The following is a 22,805-nucleotide window of genomic DNA, read 5'->3' on the forward strand; positions in this document are numbered from 1 at the left end:
GTAGATATTGGATACAGTAGATATTGGATACAGTAGGTATTGGATACAGTATATATTGGATACAGTAGATATTGGATATAGTATATATTGGATACAGTATATATTGGATACTGTACGTATTGGATACAGTATATATTGGATACAGTCGATATTGGATACAGTATATATTGAATACAGTATATATTGGATACCGTTTATATTGGATACAGTATATATTGGATACAGTATATATTTATATTGGATACAGTAGGTATTGGATACAGTATATATTGGATACAGTAGATATTGGATACAGTAGATATTGGATACAGTATATATTGGATACAGCATATATTGGATACAGTATATATTGGATACAGTTGATATTGGATACATTAGATATTGGATACAGTAGATATTGGATACAGTAGATACTGGATACAGTTGATATTGGATACAGTATATATTGGATACAGTAGGTATTGGATACAGTAGAAATTGGATACAGTGGATATTGGATACAGTATATTTTAGATACAGTAGATATTGGATACAGTAGATATTGGATACAATATTTAGTAGATACAGTAGATATTATATATAGTAGATATTAGTGGATACAGTAGATATTCGATACAATATATAGTAGATACAGTAGATACTGGATACAGTAGATATTCGATACAATATATAGTAGATACAGTAGATATTGGATACAGTAGATATTCGATACAATATATCGTAGATACAGTAGATACTGGATACAGTAGATATTAGTGGATACAGTAGATATTGGATGCAGTAGATATTAGTGGATACAGTAGATATTGGATACAGTAGATATTAGTGGATACAGTAGGTATTGGATACAGTAGATACTGGATACAGTAGATATTAGTGGATACAGTAGATATTGGATACAGTAGATATTGGATACAGTAGATATTGATACAGTAGATATTCGATACAGTAGATATTAGATACAGTAGATATTCGATACAGTAGATATTGGATATAGTAGATATTAGTGGATACAGTAGATATTCGATACAGTAGATACTGGATACAGTAGATATTAGATAAAGTAGATATTCGGATACAGTAGATATTGGATATAGTAGATATTAGTGGATACAGTAGATATTCGATACATTAGATACTGGATACAGTAGATATTCGATACAGTAGATATTAGTGGATACAGTAGATATTGGATACAGTAGATATTGGATACAGTAGATAATGGATACAGTAGATATTGGATACAGTAGATATTAGTGGATACAGTAGATATTCGATACATTAGATACTGGATACAGTAGATATTCGATACAGTAGACATTAGATATTGGATACAGTATATATTGGATACGGTAAGTATTTGATACAGTAGATATTAGTGGATACAGTAGATATTGGATACAGTAGATATTAGATACAGTAGATATTGGATACACCATATATATTGGATACAGTCGATATTGGATACAGTATATATTGGATACAGTAGATATTCGATACAGTAGATATTCGAAGTTTGGTATATCACCTATCAACTAAGATCGTAATATAACGGGATCCTAAGAAGCATTAACAGGACTAAATATAGTAACAAAGTAGAATAATAATTGTAATGATCAAATACAACAGACGGACACATAATGAACGACAGAACGACGAAATGTAGAGTAGATCAGAAGACGGACGAATACCAAATATGAATCCTTACGAGTGTTACATTGGCCCAGCATGCATTGTTCTAATGTCCAACACTAGCTTCGTTGACGGGTCCTAGAAGGACCATTTAGCATTGTTATATTAGTGTGTAAAATTCCCTTTACAAACTATAACAAGAAATAATTATCAGTTTTGCTATGAAATGTTTCAAACAGAAAAAGTCACTCATCTCAATTAGTCAACAGTAATTTCGAATTTGTTTTACTGTACTTTACTCTACTTTTAGTGTACTGGCAAGTCTGTTCCACTACGATACAGGATTTTGATTAATTTCAGTTTCTATCAAAGCGTCATTTTCAAATAAAAGCGTTTATTAAAAGATTTTCAGGTATTGTAAAATGTCAAGTAACGAGTTTTAAAAAGTATGTGGCAAAGCTGAACCCATCCATGGAAATGATGTGGCAACAGTCAAAGACTGTTTTCAATGTAGACAGTACAATTTGGTATGAAAATGTGCCGCTGGGAAAAGCACACTTGGGTTGGTGATGCAAAGCATAAGCAAAGATGCAAAACGTGCTTGCGTATACACTAACCACCGAATTCGTGCTACCTGCATTGATATGCTAGATGAGAGTGGTTGTGAGGCTAGACACATTATGGGAATATCAGGCCATAAGTCAGAAACAAGTATCAAACATGATTCCTGTAGACTTAGTGAAAATAGAAAAGGGATATCTCATGCACAATTACCAATAAGATGATTTTAGGTAGCTCTAGTACAAGTACATGTACTACTGATCATGATTTTCTTGAAATGGAAGATTCAGATTTAGTTGTGAGTCTAGATTCCATCGAGAAAGAGAACAAGACAAGCACAGTGGCACCTCAGGGATTTGACTTGATCTCCGCTAGAACCATAACTCCACCATTCAATTTTTACAATTCAAATGTAACTGTAAATTTTGACATGACTAGTTCTTGGCATTATCAGCAACTTCCATTCTATGAACTGTCAGCTATCAACTGAAAGGAAAAAAAAATGAAGTGTTAAATTTTCGTTTTAGTGATGTGTTCTCAGCATTCAAGCTAATAGAAGTAAGAATGATATAACTAGGCAATAATTTTGTTGGCACCATCGGCCCTGACTATTAACCTCCGCTTCGCGTCGGGCAATAGTCATGATCTCGGGTGCTAGCAAAATCGCTGTTGCCCTCAGCCCCAGTCAATAATTGTTAACTGTTTACTGTCCTAGAAGGAACATGTAACACCTTTTGGGAGCCCTAGAAGGATCATCTAACACTGTTGACGGATCCTACAAGGAACATTCCATTGGCGAGTCATGTAAGGGCAATCTAACGTCGTTGACGAGTCATAGAAGGAACGTTTAGCACCGTTCAGTAATCCTAGAAGGAACACTACATTGTAACACTGTTGACGGGTCCTAGAAGGACAATATAGCACTGATAACGGGCCCTAGAATGACCATTTAACACTGATGACGGGTCCTAGAAGGAAATCTAGCACTTATAACGGGTCCTAGAAGGACACTCTGTCACTAATGACGGGTCCTAGAAGGAAATCTAGCACTTATAACGGGTCCTAGATGGGCACTCTGTCATTGATGACGGGTCCTAGAATGACAATCAAGCACTGATGAAGGGTCCTAGAAGGACAATCTAGGACTGCTAACGGGTCCTAGAAATACAATCTTACACTGATGACGGGTCCTAGAATGGTCATTTAGCATCGTTCAGGGTCCTAGAAGGAACACATCTCATCATTTGCTAGAAGGACAGATGTTCAACTGTTTAATGTAGTTTAATATTCATCAATCGGGATATAGCGTATGTTATATTCCTACATTAGTATTCAAATCTATACATCTGTGTGGCTTTTGCATAATGCAATACTTGTATGGACTTTCGGCTTGCCAAACGATTTCAGACAGGCAGATACAAGCTGACTGGTAAGCATTGTTAGTATGCTATCTAAACAGACGGACAGACAGAGACAAGCTGACTGGTAAGCATTGTTAGTATGATATCTAAACAGACAGACAGACAGAGACAAGCTAACTGGTAAGCATTGCTAGTATGATATATAAACAGACAGACAGACAGATATAAGCTGACTGGTAAGCATTGTTATTATGCTATCTAAACAGATGGACAGACAGAGACAAGCTGACTGGTAAGCATTGCTAGTATGATATATAAACAGACAGACAGACAGAGACAAGCTAACTGGTAAGCATTGTTAGTATGATATATAAACAGACAGACAGACAGAGACAAGCTAACTGGTAAGCATTGTTAGTATGATATATAAACAGACAGACAGACAGAGACAAGCTAACTGGTAAGCATTGTTAGTATGATATATAAACAGACAGACAGACAGAGACAAGATGACTGGTAAGCATTGTTAGTATGCTATCTAAACAGACGGACAGACAGAGACAAGCTGACTGGTAAGCATTGTTATTATGATATCTAAACAGACGGACAGACAGAGACAAGCTGACTGGTAAGCATTGTTAGTATGATATATAAACAGACGGACAGACAGAGACAAGCTGACTGGTAAGCATTGTTAGTATGATATATAAAACGCAGATAAATATGATAAAACTATTCCTTGGAAGTTTGGTGCAAACTAAGTCACAAATCTTGATGTAAACTCTCGGCACGTGCACGTGGGAAACGTGCATCTAATATACATATTGAATTATTTAGCGATTCAAACATGGAGATTATATATCAGCATTGTAAATCCATTAAACTCCAAGGGGACGTATACTATTCTAGAAAAATTGTTATAAGTGTCCCGTACATTCCTCTGATAAACACATCACATGTCGTCAATATGATAAAACACAGCCCTATCCATGGTATAACCGAGTTCAGATGTTATCGATTCAGCTACAAAACTGACAATATTTGGGCACATCTATGTCAACATATGACCAGAGGTTTACCGCTGTCTAAATAAACCCAAGTTGTGATTGAATCACGTCCGATAAAATGTGTAGGAAATGTTATGCCATATATCAGAAATGACAGTAGAATGAATTGCCTTGGGTGTAAAGGGTGATGTTTATGCATGAAACAGGCAGTAGACGTCTATATTGGTATATATCCTAATTGAGGTTGTAGAATCGACACCAAAATCCTAGCTTATATATTATCTACAGGTTGAAAGGAAGCAGGTAGACAATGTGGTAGCTGTCAGGATGTTGGGAATTTAACACTTGTAACTAAGCATATAAATAGTGAGAAGGCTCGTGCTTGAGAATTTTACACGTGTAACTATAAGCATACATGTATATAAATGTACCGCGAGAAGGCTCGCGTTTGATAAGTTAACACATGTAACTAAGTATATAAGAAGGCTCTCGTTTGAGAAATTTTCATATGTGTAAAATGGCATATTTAGTGAGAAGGCTCGCGTTTGAGAATTTTACACAATTTAGCATATTTGAATATAGTAATATGCATCATACGGACAACCTATGGATATCAAACTACACCATACAGCTGTTGCTAGGGACCAAAGGTGCGGGACTTCAAAAGGATAGTTGGAAATCAAAATCTATCTTTTAAGAGGCACCACAATTGAATTAATTTGGTAAAATTTATTCATAAAATTAAGTTTAGGGACATGATATACGTGTGTATATTTTGAATATTGTGGATTTGCCACTATTAACAATAATTTAGACGTCGTATGTGTGGTAACGGCAAACACTTTGGAGTATGAAATTCCAACAACAGATCTTACCATTCGGCATTTTCACAAGACAGTACAAAAGACACACGGTCCAATATCAAATTTAACATAAGGGTAGACAAGCAGTGCATACATGTCTATCTACAAGACAAAGGTAGACACAGAGTGGGTACACATCTATCTACAAGACAAAGGTGGTCACAGAGTGGGGACACGTCTATCTACAAGACAAAAGTAGACACACAGTGGTACACGTCTATCTACAAGACAAAGATAGACACAGAGTGGGTACACGTCTATCTATAAGACAAAGGTAGACACAGAGTGGGTACACGTCTATCTACGAGACAAAGATAGACACAGAGTGGGTACACGTCTATCTACAAGACAAAGGTAGACACAGAGTGGGTACACATCTATCTACAAGACAAAGGTAGACACAGAGTGGGGACACGTCTATCTACAAGACAAAGGTAGACACAGAGTGGTACACGTCTATCTACAAGACAAAGATAGACACAGAGTGGGTACACGTCTATCTATAAGACAAAGGTAGACACAGAGTGGGTACACGTCTATCTACAAGACAAAGGTAGACACAGAGTGGGGACACGTCTATCTATAAGACAAAGGTAGACACAGAGTGGGTACACGTCTATCTATAAGACAAAGATAGACACAGAGTGGGTACACGTCTATCTACAAGACAAAGGTAGACACAGAGTGGGTACATGTCTATCTACAAGACAAAGGTAGACACAGAGCGGGGACACGTCTATCTACAAGACAAAAGTAGACACACAGTGGTACACGTCTATCTACAAGACAAAGATAGACACAGAGTGGGTACACGTCTATCTATAAGACAAAGGTAGACACAGAGTGGGTACATGTCTATCTACAAGACAAAGGTAGACACAGAGTGGGTACACGTCTATCTATAAGACAAAGATAGACACAGAGTGGGTACACGTCTATCTACAAGACAAAGGTAGACATAGAGTGGGTACACATCTATCTACAAGACAAAGGTAGACACAGAGTGGGTACATGTCTATCTACAAGACAAAGATAGACACAGAGTGGGTACACGTCTATCTACAAGACAAAGGTAGACACGGAGTGGTACACGTCTATATACAAGACAAAGGTAGACACAGAGTGGGTACACGTCTATCTACAAGACAAAGGTTGACACAGAGTGGGTACACGTCTGTTACAAGGTAAAGTACTATCTAGATAGTTGTTCTTCTTTTGTGTCCCTGATTCACTGATGATAAAGTATTCTACTCTACATAATTGTGCTAAAAGGACTTTTATCCTAGGACATTTCAAGGAATTTGGTAAGTTTCTAGTAGAGCGGACCCCGGAAATGCGAAATAATAACAAATCACTGTGCATGTCACGTATACATGTACGTAAGTCGTTGCTATGGACCAAGTAAACACAGAGTTGATACACGTCTATCTACAAGCCATATTGGATTAACTCTTCGCAGGGTAGACCAAGACTACGTTTTCCAAACTTACTTTCATCAATTTAAACTGTTTTTCCGACACCCCCGATTTTTGAACTGTTATCAAGGATTACTGTACACATTTCGCGATTTAAAATTACAGTAATCAACAAAAGTTTGGTTTGATATCTCAAGTTCATGCTTAACATAAGTTTAACTGACTTCATAAACCCAGAAATATGTAATTAAAAACGCTTCTTCTGGCATTTGCTATTGCTTCATTTCCAACAATGCAAATCACTAGGTAAAATGTCTATTATCACACTTGCCAAAATACCTATCTGTTCGATTAAATGAAAGGCCGATTTCGATAAGCAGCTGGATGATTTTTTCTAAATTGACACTTTTTTCGTAAATATAAATGTATCTCTAAGACAAATCATTTTCCATGCGGTTTTGTTTACAAACAAAATCAAAGTGCGTGAAATTCGCTATTGCGCATGATCAGTGCGCGCTCAGCTGGCGACCACAACAGAATGTCTTTTCGCCGTCCGTTACCAAGGTATTTTACTGCAATTCCTAGTTAAAATCTTTGTTAAAACGTCAGTTTTTAACAAAAGAAACCACTCGACCAACTCAAATTTTCATGTTTTATGATCAAAATCACCATATTTTTTGTTCTATCTCTCTCTTGTTTAAGGAACGCTTTCATCGAACGGATCATGTTTCGCGCAAAAATTGGATCCGTTATATCATATGTGTTGTCAGAGAACCGTAGTGTTAACGTGTCACGTTTAGCAACCCAAATACCAATATCTGTATATATAAATAACTGTAACCTAATCCATCACTCTATATATCTCTATCACGGTTGCGTATGTTTTGTTGGTTTCAATTGATTAATCACTAACATTAAACTGGCACCATTGATTCCAACCAATTGTCATCGATTTCCGTCACCGGTTTGTTCTGTGAGGAAATTGTGTTTACATCGCGTCGCTTTTTGTGAAAAATATCTTTCTTTTAATTTCATATTGTATATTAACCGAAACCAATTATTATTTTGAATTGTTTCTAAACTGTCTTGCAAGATTGAAATCATACCATAGATTTGATATGTACATTGAATTAGATGTAGCTCGTCGAGGTCACGTTCTCATTTCAACAACAATTGTTCTGAAAGACCTCACACCATATTCAAATATTCTAAAAAAAATCTCAAATTTGTTAAGAATTGATGAGAAGAAGACTAAACGGGTTGACGTCATGTCATGTGTAACACCAATTATCACAATGCTAACGATCTGTTATCGATACATTACGTGACAGTGGTATCATGTTAAGCATAACAAATAACACAGCTGTCAATTCAGAGTTAGCAAATATTAAGCAAACTGTACAGTGGTATATACATATGAACGAGGACCGAATATGTTAAACTGTTTATCACACACATCCTTTTTGGTGTTTTCGTAACGCAGTGACGTTTAAGTCCAAGATTTTATTCACAAACTCAGACACGCTACTGTGTGCAAGAAGAGGTCATATTAGTATAATACAATGTATTGCAATTTTCACTTGATAACATATCATACAATTGTATCGTAAACACTATTACATTCATCATACAATCATACATAACATAAACAATACCCATCCATCATTATCATACAATAACATACAATTATCAACCTTTTTAGGTGAATACGAAGATTTATCAACCTGGGAAAGTTATGTTTCCCGAAACGGTAGGCCATATTTACACCTCGGAGTTAAATTTTACTGGCGTCTGATTGGACAATATTTTACAGTGGTTGTTTTAACAGCGGATTAATTAATTTATCTGCGAGGCTCACGGCGGGGTTTAATATTTCAATATTAACCTCTCGTGCATTGGGTTAGGTTTCGTCATTGCAGGTTAATATCGCATCTAATTTTGACCTGTGTGGATTGTTTAGACCAATCAGCGTTGAGTAAATAGTGTCGTCATATAATAAAAAAAATACCATGCTATTACAATTTATCAATTACAGTATTATTGACGTCACATATTTTTCACATTTCATACAATGGTATAGACACTACTGTCATTCCCATCCATTACTATCATACAATAATATAAAGGTTTTCACTAATCATACAATGACATACATGTAATATACACCCTCGCAGTCATCATAAAATCACACACTGACATAGACTCTACTGCACTGTTTTTTACATCCATTTTTACATATACTAACATAAATTATCATACTTTAATGACGTTACACGGTTTTCACGTATCAAAAAATGGCATAATATACATTATTACATCACCATACAGTCATACACGGACATACGTTACTGCACTAACTATCAATTACTATCATACAATGATATATATGGTTTTAAACTTTTAACACCATATGCCATTACACTTTTTATAAAACAGTATTATTGACGTCACGTTTTTTCCGTATCATACAAAAGTATAATATACACTCTAAACGAAACATTAACAAAAAAATGAATGGTGTAAATGCAAACAGCATAACACCGTAACGATTTTGTTTATTTTGTTAGACGCACGAACACAAAAAGATCATTATTTTGGTTATATCAAGCAAAGTACATATATACATCATGATATTATGATGGAAGAATATTACATATGTTATCATTAATATACACAATTAAAATATATCGTTGTCAAAACTTATTCCAGCTTATACAATTTTCATTTTTTATCAGTTATATTAATTGGTGCTTGGATTACTTAGATAATTTTAAGTTGAACGGGAAAAAGGACTCAATTGTAAACAATGACAAAGGACTATATTGGGATACTATCTGTTGTATTAATATTTTTTACCATATTGATATTGGATGAGTCAATAATAATAAAACACCAATCACTACCGTAAAACAGTTGTGATGTCAAACGGCATGAATTCAGGTTGATTATTATTTCTACCGCGTGTTATGCAACTCCCGGCTTACATTTGGCGTCTACATCACGAATTCCCGGAAATTGAAATGATTACCCACAAGAAGTAATTCGCAGTTGTTTTTTCTGATTTTTTTTATATATATTTAGATTTGAATCAATTCAAAATAAGAAATTTGCTTATTATTTGTTATGTTTTGTAATAAATTGTAATATTTCAATAATGAGGTTGGAGAGGAAACTGGGCAGATACTTACCAATACTTTTTGATATCTTTGAAATCAAATTTTAAGTCAAAGTTCGTAAAACATGTAGCAGCAATCTGTTGTGCAAAAGAAACTCTGCTACCTCATGGTCTGTGGTCGAAGCCCTGACGTTTCCGTAGTGAACCCTGCGAACATACAATGGAAAGCAGACCCAGATTTCTATCTAAATTTAGAGGGTAGGAGGGCATTTGTGTCTCACAGGCTAGCAAAGGCTACCAATATCAAAACTATAAAGGGCGAAAACTCTAATTGCAAATATGAAAAACACACTACCAAACCAAGGGAAGTAATCGTACGGGATAACTTAAAATATGTTGCTACCTAACATCAACTTACTAATACAAAAGATATCAAGTAGTCTTCATTATGATAAATTGAATTGTATTCTAGGGATATTTTTTATTATCAGCATTTCACTTGAGATCATATCATTACAACCCACCTGATATCATAAAAAGAACACAAGTAGACACAGAACAGGTCAGTTCATCCTCAGAATAGCTTGTGGAAGAAAATAGTCTATTGTGGAAGAAACAGGCTACACTCACTCGCTAAAACTTTAAAAAAAAGTAGCTAGAGTGAAAGAAATACCATATACACGTTGTGTAACCTCTATTTAGCATCGGCTTTTATAGGAGGTATACATTTACCCGAGAGGAATTTGTCCTTAATCTTTGGACCCAAATGATCTTAACATTTGGCTAAGTGACCTATCACCTTTTCGCAAAACGTAATTACCCCTTGTCCGCTGCGAGCGCTTTGCTTCATAATGACATATTTTTCTTTTTTCACCCTAAAAAATATATGTGCATATATTTAAAAAAAAAAAAATGATTGAAAAAGTATGCGACAGCATCAGCAGATGTGTCCGACGCAACGGGTGATACACTAATGTACATTATATTATATTTACATTTTGGTGGCAAAACCACGATATAAACTACGTAAAAATATTTGCAGGCTATGTGAGCATAATTGACACGCAAAACGTGACATCAATCCATGCCGCGCATATATTCACCCACCGGAACTACTTGTAACTAACGTAAACAATCATATGGCTCTATGAAAAAAAGGCCTAGGACTACGACGTTTTTTAATGTTAATTAAAAAGTATCAAAAAGAAATTTTGTACAATGTTGTTACACAAATAATAAAAAAGAATTGAGCAGACTGGTTTTTTTCCGTATTATCTGCACGTGACAAATGAGTTTTGAAAAAATAGGCTGTTCCATTTGTGAACCCCATTGACGAAGTCGCTGAATATTGACATTTTTTATGCTACCTCAATTTTAATTTTCAAAAACAACAACAAAATATGTCGAGAATGTGAATTTAAGCATTAAACTGGTTTTTTTTTGGTGTCTATTGTCGATATAGATGCCAGAGCTTTGCAAACAAACGTGACATTGTGCTTTGCGCGCTAGCACAATATGACATTTGTTTGCAAAGCTCTGGCATCTATATCGACCATAGACACCAAAAAAGACAGTTTAATCCTTAGATATAGCACACAATCAATAAACTTGTTACATGATGTATGGTCATAATTTCGGTTGTGAGCTTTATTTTGTTTTCCTGATTCTAGTCATGAGCTAGTGATGAAAATGAATTTAGTAACCGTTTCTACGATTATCGATCACTCTCATCTAAAGCAGCTGCCTGTAATAAACTCGTTTCAAGTTTTCTGTAACAGATATTGTGTCATGTTAAATACAGAATTCCCGTGAGTTCTGTACTCTCATATCACTAGCAAACCTTAAAATTGAGAAATAATATGATAATTAAATGTTTGGTCTTCCTAGATAAGTTCTTAGACAGGTGGAAGCGGATCTGACAATTGTCTTATTTCCTTAACGATTTCTGTTATAGTGTGACTTTATATCAAACAACACGATTACAGGTTATTTGGTTAATTGAACTTTTAATAGTGAAATAATTTGAGAGTAAACCTAGGTGCATACCAGATATAGCAATACCAGCTCGATCGAACGCCCCAAGCCAAGGCCAATTGTCTGCTTCCAGCACGAAGACGTAATTAAAATGCCACGTTTACGCAGAGCTCAGGATGTTGTTGTACGGCGAATGTCTCAAGAAGACATTGACATCTTGAAATTTATCAAAGCGGAAAAGACAATTTTAGCAATCTTCTTTATCAGTATCAAATCGACCTTTAATACCCAACATACATCTTTTGCCCCAACGTCAGGAGTGTTCTCAGCAAAAAATACTTACTACGGCATAAACTCATTGAACTATTTTCTGATTGTACTAGGGTATATATAATTTGAAATAAACATTGAGATGATGGATATTAGTAATACAACATATTTCATCCACACAGTCAATTAATATACGACATATGTTATTAACGTGGATGTGATATAGAATTAAAAATGTGGGTAAATTGGAACATAGCCACACTGTCATACGGACACGTGGTCGCGTCACACCTGTCGTGTAATGGCATTGTTTTGAGTAGCAGATACCTTGGGCATGTCGCCATAGTGACAAATTTCTGTTAACTACTCGTATCGCTTTTTACATGTCAATGATCTAGCACGTCAGCAACATGAAGATGTGGGCATCTCCACACTTGCTGTGATAATGGCTCCACGTTGTGTAGGTACATTACTCACAGAAGGAAAAACATAAATAATACAGCGACGTGAAAACTGAGCCTCCATATTATATCAAAAACGTACCGTATTCCATATAAAATTTATGATATCGAAAATGCTACCGGATTACATTTACTATAGGTTAAACGGGGAAATACACATTTATGTCAAAATGAGTGATGTTATCTTCAAAAATAGAAACTACGTTTGTTTCACAACATGTTCATATTTATCTTTTATTGAGGATATTTTGTTTTAAAACATTTTAAATTCTGATTAAAATCAGCAGGCATTGGAAAAAATAGAATAATCCATATTGGAATAAACATAGACTGTAACGTTAGAAAATCTAGCGAATCATTCAGGAAGAGCCGTGCCCGGAGTTATTTTCTGGTGCAAAATGTACGCAACAAACAACCAAGTACACCCAAAACAGGGCATGTAACAGAAAAAAGCGGTTGGTTTATCTAAAAATTTAAATATTCTACATGGAATGACATCTCTAATTAACATTTTTGCAGAAGTGTATTTTTATATGAGGATACGCTAAAATCAAAGTCATGGGAAGATATCCGGCATTTACAACTGTTATTTCTTCTTGCTCCTTCGGTGCATATCATAGATACAAGATGTATAGATATGTAGCTATCAAGTGTTAATAGAAAGTGCACTGTGGAGAGGGTAATGACTTTATGTGACTGAAACTACTTTAAATTATTTGTAGACACTTTCGACAATCTCGTTTTAAAACAGAAACGATTTGGATTTAAAAAAATGTAATCTAAGTGTCGTATTTTAAAAATATAGGAGACACTAATTTTCGTGGAATTCTTGAAGCCAACATATCGATACGAGGACCATGCAGGACTACATGGCTCACGTACAAATTAACAATATTTAAATATCAATGCCTGTGCGGAAGCTGTATCACAACCCGACAATAAATGAGAAAGTTAGGCATTGACGAATGGTATGGCTTCTGAGAAGTGACGTAATTTTGAGTGATTAAATGACATTTAGGACAAGCGAAACAGAGAATACTGGTATTAAAACAAACCCGTAAACAAAATTAGAAACACTGACCTACATTAGAACTGAATGTACTTTACATATACACCCCCAAACTGTTGTAAGGTAGGACTAATAGGAAACACGTACATGCATGCAGCCTCTGTATCAAAACTCCGTTACTGCTATGGAAGCATTAGTTGAGAGGGATACGAATGAAGGAAAATCGATTAATGTCAAATTTTATAGTGATAAAGCGATTTGATGTCAAAAACATCTACATGAGAAACGTCCAAGTGAAAGACTGAACAACATGCAGCTTATATACGGCAATGTTTCATCCCACAAATGTACAAATAAATATACATATATAATTGCACTGGTGTTTTTTAAACAATCAAAAATAATATACTTAAAAAACCCTATTCACCAAACCCTATTCTCCAAATCATTTCCTGGGAAACTAGTTATTCACCCAGCTGTGCACTAAGTACTGTAATATTTCAGAGTTCTGCCAATAAACACAAAAATAAACACTGCATCGAATGAATCATGCGTTAATGTGATAAGGCAATAGACAATATTTACTTGTAAGATGTAAGAAAAAACACAGATATTAAGAGAAGGTTTTACACAATGATGAAGGTGAACTATCAAAGACAGTCAAACTATAAAATCTCACGGGATATCAGAATGGCTGAGAGTAAAGAGTATACTTTTACTTATGTAGCTTAACTCATCAATAGCGATCAGATCACCCGTAATGGCAGGAATGTTAAACAACTAAAATTGTGATTCGTTGTTTTTTTTTAGTGTAGGCAATGAAATATCTGTTTAAAATACAGCACGGTGATTGTTAAATATTCATGCTGTATGTTGTATGATAACGACGTCTGAACGGGTATTGATTTATAAAGGATGGGTTGTATTGCAGGGCATTATACTTTAAGTTATATCTAAATCATTATCTTACGAATCTCTGCAAACCCATTTTATATAAACCGTGTTATAATAATTTTCGTTAGGCTTTCAAAATCAAATCAAAATATATACCGAGATAGAGCGAGATGCATATCTCAATACCCAGTCATCACGGGGAAGAAAAGCTTCTTTAGGGAATGTTTGAAGTTTGTTTCCCACCAGTTAACACTATAATGCACAGAGCGTTTATATCTGGTTAAATGTATTCACATAAGGAGATGAACAACGAATGTTATCAGAAACTTTTGCGGCTAACCGATCAGTCTGAATTAATCGAAAGTGCTTTTTGGGAGTCTGATAGACACACCTGAAAACAACATTGGTATAAAGTGCTGATTACGTATACAATTATGAAATGTGAATAGCTTAGGAAAGATCAGATGGAAGAATACTCTTTGACATTGCAAGTAACATTTTAATAAAGCTATTCACATTTCTGTTCAATAAATAGTGCTCCCAGTCAAGATTAGCTGAAGCTTGAGTGTTAACGGAGCCGCGTATTGATGTATTGGTATGAGAGGGAGAGGGCGAACTGGTTGCGGTGCCATCATTGGAAGGGCGTACTCGGTTGGTGGTGTATGGCGCATATAGACACCTTTGGATGGATATTGATCAGGCGTACTCGTGTCTTATAGATCACAGCAAAATATTGGACGATACAGCAGCTCGGATTGTTTTGGTTTGAAACACTGACAACAGCAGATCGCTGCACCGTCATTTATTTCACTTCAACGTTTATCGTGATGCACTAGAAACTAAACATTGCTATGTTGACAGATTTACCGCCGATGTTTGACAACTTAACATCAACGCCGCTGTGCTAGGGCTGGTATTAAAGGATTTTATTTGAAAATGTATCCCGACAAATTTCGCGATGAAAATGGGAAATTTAAAAGTTTAGAAACTCCCAAAAGAGCATGGAAGCGTATTGGAGAGACCCATGTGAAGCAGAATTTCAAGCTTCCTCAGCGAGATGGGATGAACAATATGTCTACTGCGAGAGGTAAGTTTTAATACAAATCAGACCGTATCTGTTAGAACAAAAAATGTTTTGTATAACAGAAAATATCAAATGATATAACTTGTATCAGTATGCAAATATAAATAGTAGCGAACCATATAGTTACAACAAATTTTAAATAAACTAAGAGATTCATCTTATAAAACTTAACCAGCGTCTAATGACAGATACAGTGATGACTTATGTATTTGTGTTCGAATTGGAGCAATAACATGCTTAAACACAATGAAAATCTCCGTTATGATGATAAAAAAAAAGTTTGAAAACAGTTAAAATCATCTTTTATGTCTTTAGTTTTGGAGAATCAGCGAGACTACATATTCTATTAATGTAATTCAATTAAGAGTTAAATATCCTGGTGTTATTGAAGATTTGCCTTGGGTCGCTGGCTGGTCTATTATAGGACGATTATCTAACTGGAAATGGTATTGTTTATGTATCCTTACACAGAAAATACGTCTGTATGATCTTCTCTATCAGCAGAAAGTTTTTTGTCTTCAAAATATAATGATGTAGAATAAGGGAAACATGCGTGTTATTTCATATTCCTCTCCTATATGGTTAGATTGTTTATCTGTTTATTTTCTAGCTGTTACTTGATTGGTTTGGGTGAGAGTGTTGTTATTACATAGTTGGATCGTCATGTTTATTTTTATCATTACTAATCATAATACCAACCCATTTACATCATTCTTTTTCATGAAAGAGGAAATAACATCATACCTGTGATGGTTCCTCCAATAATTAACGGTACAAGACCCAAATTGGCCCATAACATCCATTGGTTGGTTACGGGGCCATTAAACTGACGAAATGCGTGCAATACACACACACACACACAAAACTAAAACAAACAACTTGGAAATAGCATTAATGTATTTTTAGATGTTGATCTGAATTGATTGTTAACTTTTCATCATTAGCGTTATCATCGAAATTTATACTTGTGTAATTTGCAGAACGTCTGTGTTGTGCGGCAACATTAACAAAGTTTGTGAGATCCAATTACTTTCGGAATAGGATCAAAATTCGTTTGTCGTTGACATTTTTCATCCTAATGATTTCTACAGAAGTGAGAATTACGGGATCACCATATAAAATTGTAGTTTTAATTAACTTAGATTATCTAATTTAACCTGCATCAACGCAAACTTTAAAATATTGCAAAGGCAAATTACGGCTTCCTTGATTAGAAACCGTTCTCATTAGATATCTTTTCGGATGAAAACGCATTAGCTAATTCCAGAAAAATGTTTTAAGTTAATGCCGAGACATGTGTCACGTGTGTCTATCTATCACGTGACTATAGCTATGTAACAGCATGATGTCGTCCTGTGACAACCTTGCCGTGTGTAGTACGACACCAAATATCTTCGAGACTGTTATATAATATCACAAAGTTTATTATCGTTCTGTCTGAGATAGGAAGAAAGTGATACGGACATGTTGCTTTCCCCGCACATTTGATTGGACTGCGACACAGAATATAGTGTAACTATACATATATTAGTCATGGCATGCGATATGCAACATGAAAAGGAGTGTAGAATCGGACTGGATATATTTATACCGGATATAAATAATATGCCACAAACAGTTAAAGAAATATAATGTATATAAATGTACTGTAGGATAAATATGACGAAATTCAGTTAAAAGACCTCAGACACAAGGCACACGACGAATATTTCCTTAAAAACGGTTGGCAGATTAGTCTGAAGGCGTAAGTATAAGACGTCCTGTATATTGGTTTTAACACGTACGACTTAAATTGGTTTAAAAGCTTAAGACGTTGACTGGTTTTAACACGTACGACGTAAAAGGTTTTGAAGGTTTTTAAAAGCATATTTCAATGACTTGGTTGTTCAAATTATGTTCATTTTGTTGGAGACATACATGCTTATCATAGATTGTGTTTTAGTATTATTAGATTATAAGAAAAGTTTATCTTATACTTGACATAGAGCATTTGAGACACATGTGATGTAGATAATTGATGGAACGATATGGGACGTAGAGTAGTTGAATATGCTCATTGCTGGCTATAAAGATGACCCATCTAGAAATAAATAATAGTGTTAATGATCGAGGAAAAGAAGAGGTTGATAGTTTGTTGAACTCAAATTTCATCATCGTGAATGCGGGGCATTAGCATTAACCCAGATGTTAACACACATTTTCTTATGTTTCCTCACAATGAACACGGATAGATAATTTTAATTTCTAAGTATGAGAATCACTCGTCTTTCATGTATTATAATACCACATATTGTGTTGTTTGGATTCGGAAAGGGAATATGTGTTTACTAATACATGTACCACAGATGCTGTTGCTTGGACTCGAGAAGGGGAGTTGTGCTGATTTTTAACCGTTTATCTTTAATATTCTGCTTTGTGAAACTTCCTCCTGTCTTATAGAAGATCATGGGTCGCCTTTCATTTCCTTGCACTTGAGGTTATGTGATAAACAGAATCTGACATTCGTGTCAATGAACGGTAATAATCCAGTGTCATTTATAACAATTTGTATGTATATATAGCAGTTGCGTATTCAATATCAACAAGAAAGCTATTTTAGCGACAGAGACGGATTAAAGGGGATAGGTATTAGTGCAGTCAGTGAGTATGTGGGCATGTGTAAGATCGATGTACTCAGACAATAGCTCATAAATTGATATCTTATACATATACAGATGGTAACAACAAGATACAGATATATCTCTTGGTGATTAGGAGGTATATATGTATGTGTTCTGTTGATGTTATGTCCTAAGTGTACTCCCATCTCTCATCATCCGTGGTGTTAAACCAGCTCAATACAGTTTCAATCGTTAAAAGCTATTTAAAGTCTGGGAATGTCTAGTTTATTAGTTTGTGTCAGATTATGTCTGAGTTCCGTAAAAGTGACATTCTATGGGAAATTGAACACGCTCACCTTCCACATACCCTTAAGCAAACTTTTTTTTTTTATTTTTTTTTTTTTTTATATTTTTAAGAATTAGTTTATTTATATACGAGTTTCTGTCCTAAGGCAATATGCAAATATTTGTTTATGTTACACGACACTTGTGTGGAAACATTACTCTAAAAAGGACCTTTCTTATAATTAGAATATCTTATCAATTCGAAAAGATTGGAATTAAAATAACTTTAAGTTACTACAGGTATTCGTGTATTTTACCCTTTAGCTTATTCAGACAAATCACTAGAGATTAATTTACAGAAATGTTAACATAATGGTTCCTTGTGTATAAAAATCAATCACAATCCACGTTACGGTGCTGTTTTATGTGTTCCCGGGTGTGTTTCCATAGTCACACACCTCGCTGGTATATATATATATTGCCACGAGTTGTATTACAATTGATAACCGCCGTAAAGAATAGCATTATTATGATATCTATTTCATGTTGACCAAATCCACAAAAAGCAACACAACAGTTCACGTGTGTTCTAGTTGATAACCCTTGTTAGTTTTTTACTTTATTATCATATCCGGACTAGACATACGGCATTAATCAGAGACCATTGATTCCATACGCTCATCAGCGTTTCTATTTAATTAGGCGAACACTAATTAGTGCGCCGCTCATCAGATCTTCTGAAAGACGCAATGATCGAAATACTCATTCTATCAGGCTGATTCTCTAGTATAACGCTAAAGAAACAGATCCCCGACTCTGTGTTGCTTGAAGGGCGTTTAAGGAAAATCTAGCTTCTGCTTTCTGATATAGACCAGAGGATTGTAGTCACACACGTAACTTCTAACCCTTTAATCTCTGAAAATCGAAATGACATTGCTGCAAACCCTAGATAATCGAAACAACTCAAAATAAAGTGAAACAGCTCTTATATCAAAACGAAATTTATCATGTTTTTGACATGAATTCTTTTTTGAAAGCGAGCTCGCAGACCGAAATTTTGTACAATTTGAATACTAATTGATTAAAATACTGATTTGAAACATACAATGTCATGCATATGTGTTCAAACGTTATACAGACATACCTATTTTTGGTAAGTTTTCTTTTTCGATAGCGAAGAGTTACTTTAATTTGATTATTGTTGTAGCTGAACACGTGGCTTTCCATCCATTTCATTTCTTCGTGGAAGACACGTTTAGATATTGAATGTAATTTCAATTTAATTAGCATGTGGCATCACATAATTGGTGTTCTCGATACTATTACTTCATTGAGTTTGATTTGTGGTGTTCTCGATATCATTACCTTATTGAGGTTAGTTAATGGTGTTATCGAGATTCTTACCACATTGAGTTTGATTTGTGATGTTCTCGAAATTGTTGTACCTTATTCATTTTAATTAATGGTGTTCTCGAGGTTGTTACCTTATTGTGATTACTGACTGCCGATGCATTATTCGGATTTTAATGGCGCGGTAAAGCACGTGCGATTTCTTTCCAGCTTCCTTTTGGCTAAGAAAGAAAGCGCAGATGGTAATCATCGATGGAATCCAATTTCATTAGAAACTGTCTGTGTAAAACATCAATATTCAAACTACATGTATGTAAATCTTATCTTGAAATTATCAAAATAGCCAGGGGGGCTATACATGTTTGATATCAGTTTTAATCTGCGATAAGCAGCCTTTGTTCACCTAGCGTTTGCTTACAGACAACACAACAGTATTTTAGGTGGCGGACACAAAATAAAGACAGGAAGAGAAAAAAAAAAAAACTAGAATGAAACATTTACACTACTGTAACCAACACGTTCCTGTGGGTTGTTCACAATTTTACCATCAGGTATTCAATATGATATGATTTATATAACCCATCCAATATGGTTTTTAAGAGTTTGATGTTTCAATGACTACATTGTCACCTTCATCATCAATCAGACTAATGACTAATGCGAAGGGTACAAGCACTGGCATATGTAGTGTCCAAGATGGTGATAGACTCGATCGACTGCTAGGATGTTCCGTATATCATGATCCTATTGACACCATGTTCGAAAATAGTGTGACGACATGGTAAAAAATAAATAGAATAAAAAAATTAAAGTCGAACCGACTACGCTTTGCTTCACACTTGGTCATAAATGTGCAAGAGTCTGTAACCCCAGTCCCTGTTTAGTAATAAACCGCTGGGGCGTATCCAGATGGCCTCCCTGACCAACCGCCCCGACAGGTTGTTCTCCCTGTCGAGGATTTTTGAGTTCTCCTAGTCACTTATGTGATTATGCTGCACCAAATGGTCTGTAAGTGATGATTTATTGAGCTGGCACTGAGATTGCTTCCTCTCTGATATGGTGATTTTATTTTCTTGGGATTTTACGTCTTTCTGATATTCGTTAAGTAAGACCCCGAATCTTCTAGTCGTTTCTCCGATACATGATGCGTCGCAGTTCATGCAGCCTATTTATATATATACTTAGCGACGTTCCCTTTAGGTGTTTTGTCCTTGGGGTGGACTAGAATATTTCGGAGAGTCTTGTGAGGTTTCATGGCTGTAGAAACTCCATAACGATTTTTTTTTACATTGCTAAGCTATATATATATATATACATGTATATATAATACCATCAATTCTTGATTAAATTATGCTACAATGTATCTACTGAGTCATCCCCTGGTGTGCCTTACTTTAATGACACAGCAGTACACAGTATACCCGGAGTAATCACCTGGTAATCATACTATTCCACATTTGTTAAAGGTTGGGTAAATTTAATTTCCGAAGCTCCACAAAACATTAAGGTGCACCAAATTCTGATCGTGGTCATGTAAGCGCTTATGATTAGACGACAAATACAAGGTATATAGCTGTCTTTATTCATTGTTTTTATGTTTTAAAAAGGAATTATAAACTAAGATGGGTAAATATGTAGAAACTTATCGTTCATTACGTTAAAAATGTATAACAGTGAAAATATTTGTCAGTTTTCGAAAAGATGATATTTCAGTGGAGGACATTGCGTTTTTCATCGGAGCCATGAACCAAAATGTGATTCATTAGAAAGAAGCCACGATATTTTAGCTAAATCATGAGAAAAAAAACATGAATATATTTTAAAATAATTCAAATAGTCACCTTTACGTTGACGGTGGTTCTGTTGATTTATGCTAAGATGCAAAATTATGTTTGCTAGATGATAGTTACAGTACTCGAGTCATGAACATTAATTTTCAAGACTATTCGACTATTCATACAACTGTATTTCCCGCCTACAGCTTGTAAATCGACGAAAACATAAGTTAATCAAACGTTTTTTTAGTAAAGGTTATTTGCATTATAGGCAAACAGGATGGCAATGTAACATTTAAAAAAACTAAAACATCATATTTTTCACGACAGTATATTGCCAAAAGTATCAATTTTTATTGAAAATCACGAGCTTCAATTCCTATCACCAAAGAAGACCTGATATTGGATATACATTGCATACTGTATATTTGAATGGTTTGACTGGTTTTGATTGCGAGAATTATAATGAAAATCAAGTAATTTTCGTCTCTGGATGCCAGTCGTATGTCCGTCACAAAAGCACGCTGAGTTAGATCTACATCACCATGGTGTTTAATCAATAACAGAGATCTCTTCATTAGCAGAGCATCTATTCCCAACTAACTTCGGTCCGTGAAATAAAACGTCATGACTTTTGAGGCGGAAAATCCTTCCCTGCTCCGGATCCACATCAAATTGATTAGTATCGCCCCATCTCTTCCGGCGTGTGTGTTAACAGTGTCATATTAAGTCACATGGGAGACTATACATATATGACGTTAACACACGTTTTAGATTCGGCAAAGACAAGCTTGAGTTACAGTACTGATATGAGTGACAACTGTAGAGCTCTTCAATCGCTTATTATTCGCTGCAAGAACTTAAAGTGGCATGCTTTGACATCCAGCATGATGAAGACTATTATTAATTAGTTATTAATGACTTTTATTCTTATTTCTCCAAAAATTTTATCTGTTTATATGGATTTTAACAAAACTGCCTGTCAATAATATGTTGTATTCATTAAGATTTCCGCTGATAACAATAACAAGTTTACGTTATGGATGAAGAAGAAACGTTGCATATGATTCCAGAGCAATTTTTAGATCAATGTATTTATTCTCCTAGAACTGTCATTCCAATACACTACCCAGAGATGACTTGAGTCGG

This window comes from Pecten maximus, chromosome 1 (assembly GCF_902652985.1).
Source record: "Pecten maximus chromosome 1, xPecMax1.1, whole genome shotgun sequence".
Classification (NCBI taxonomy): Eukaryota; Metazoa; Mollusca; class Bivalvia; order Pectinida; family Pectinidae; genus Pecten; species Pecten maximus.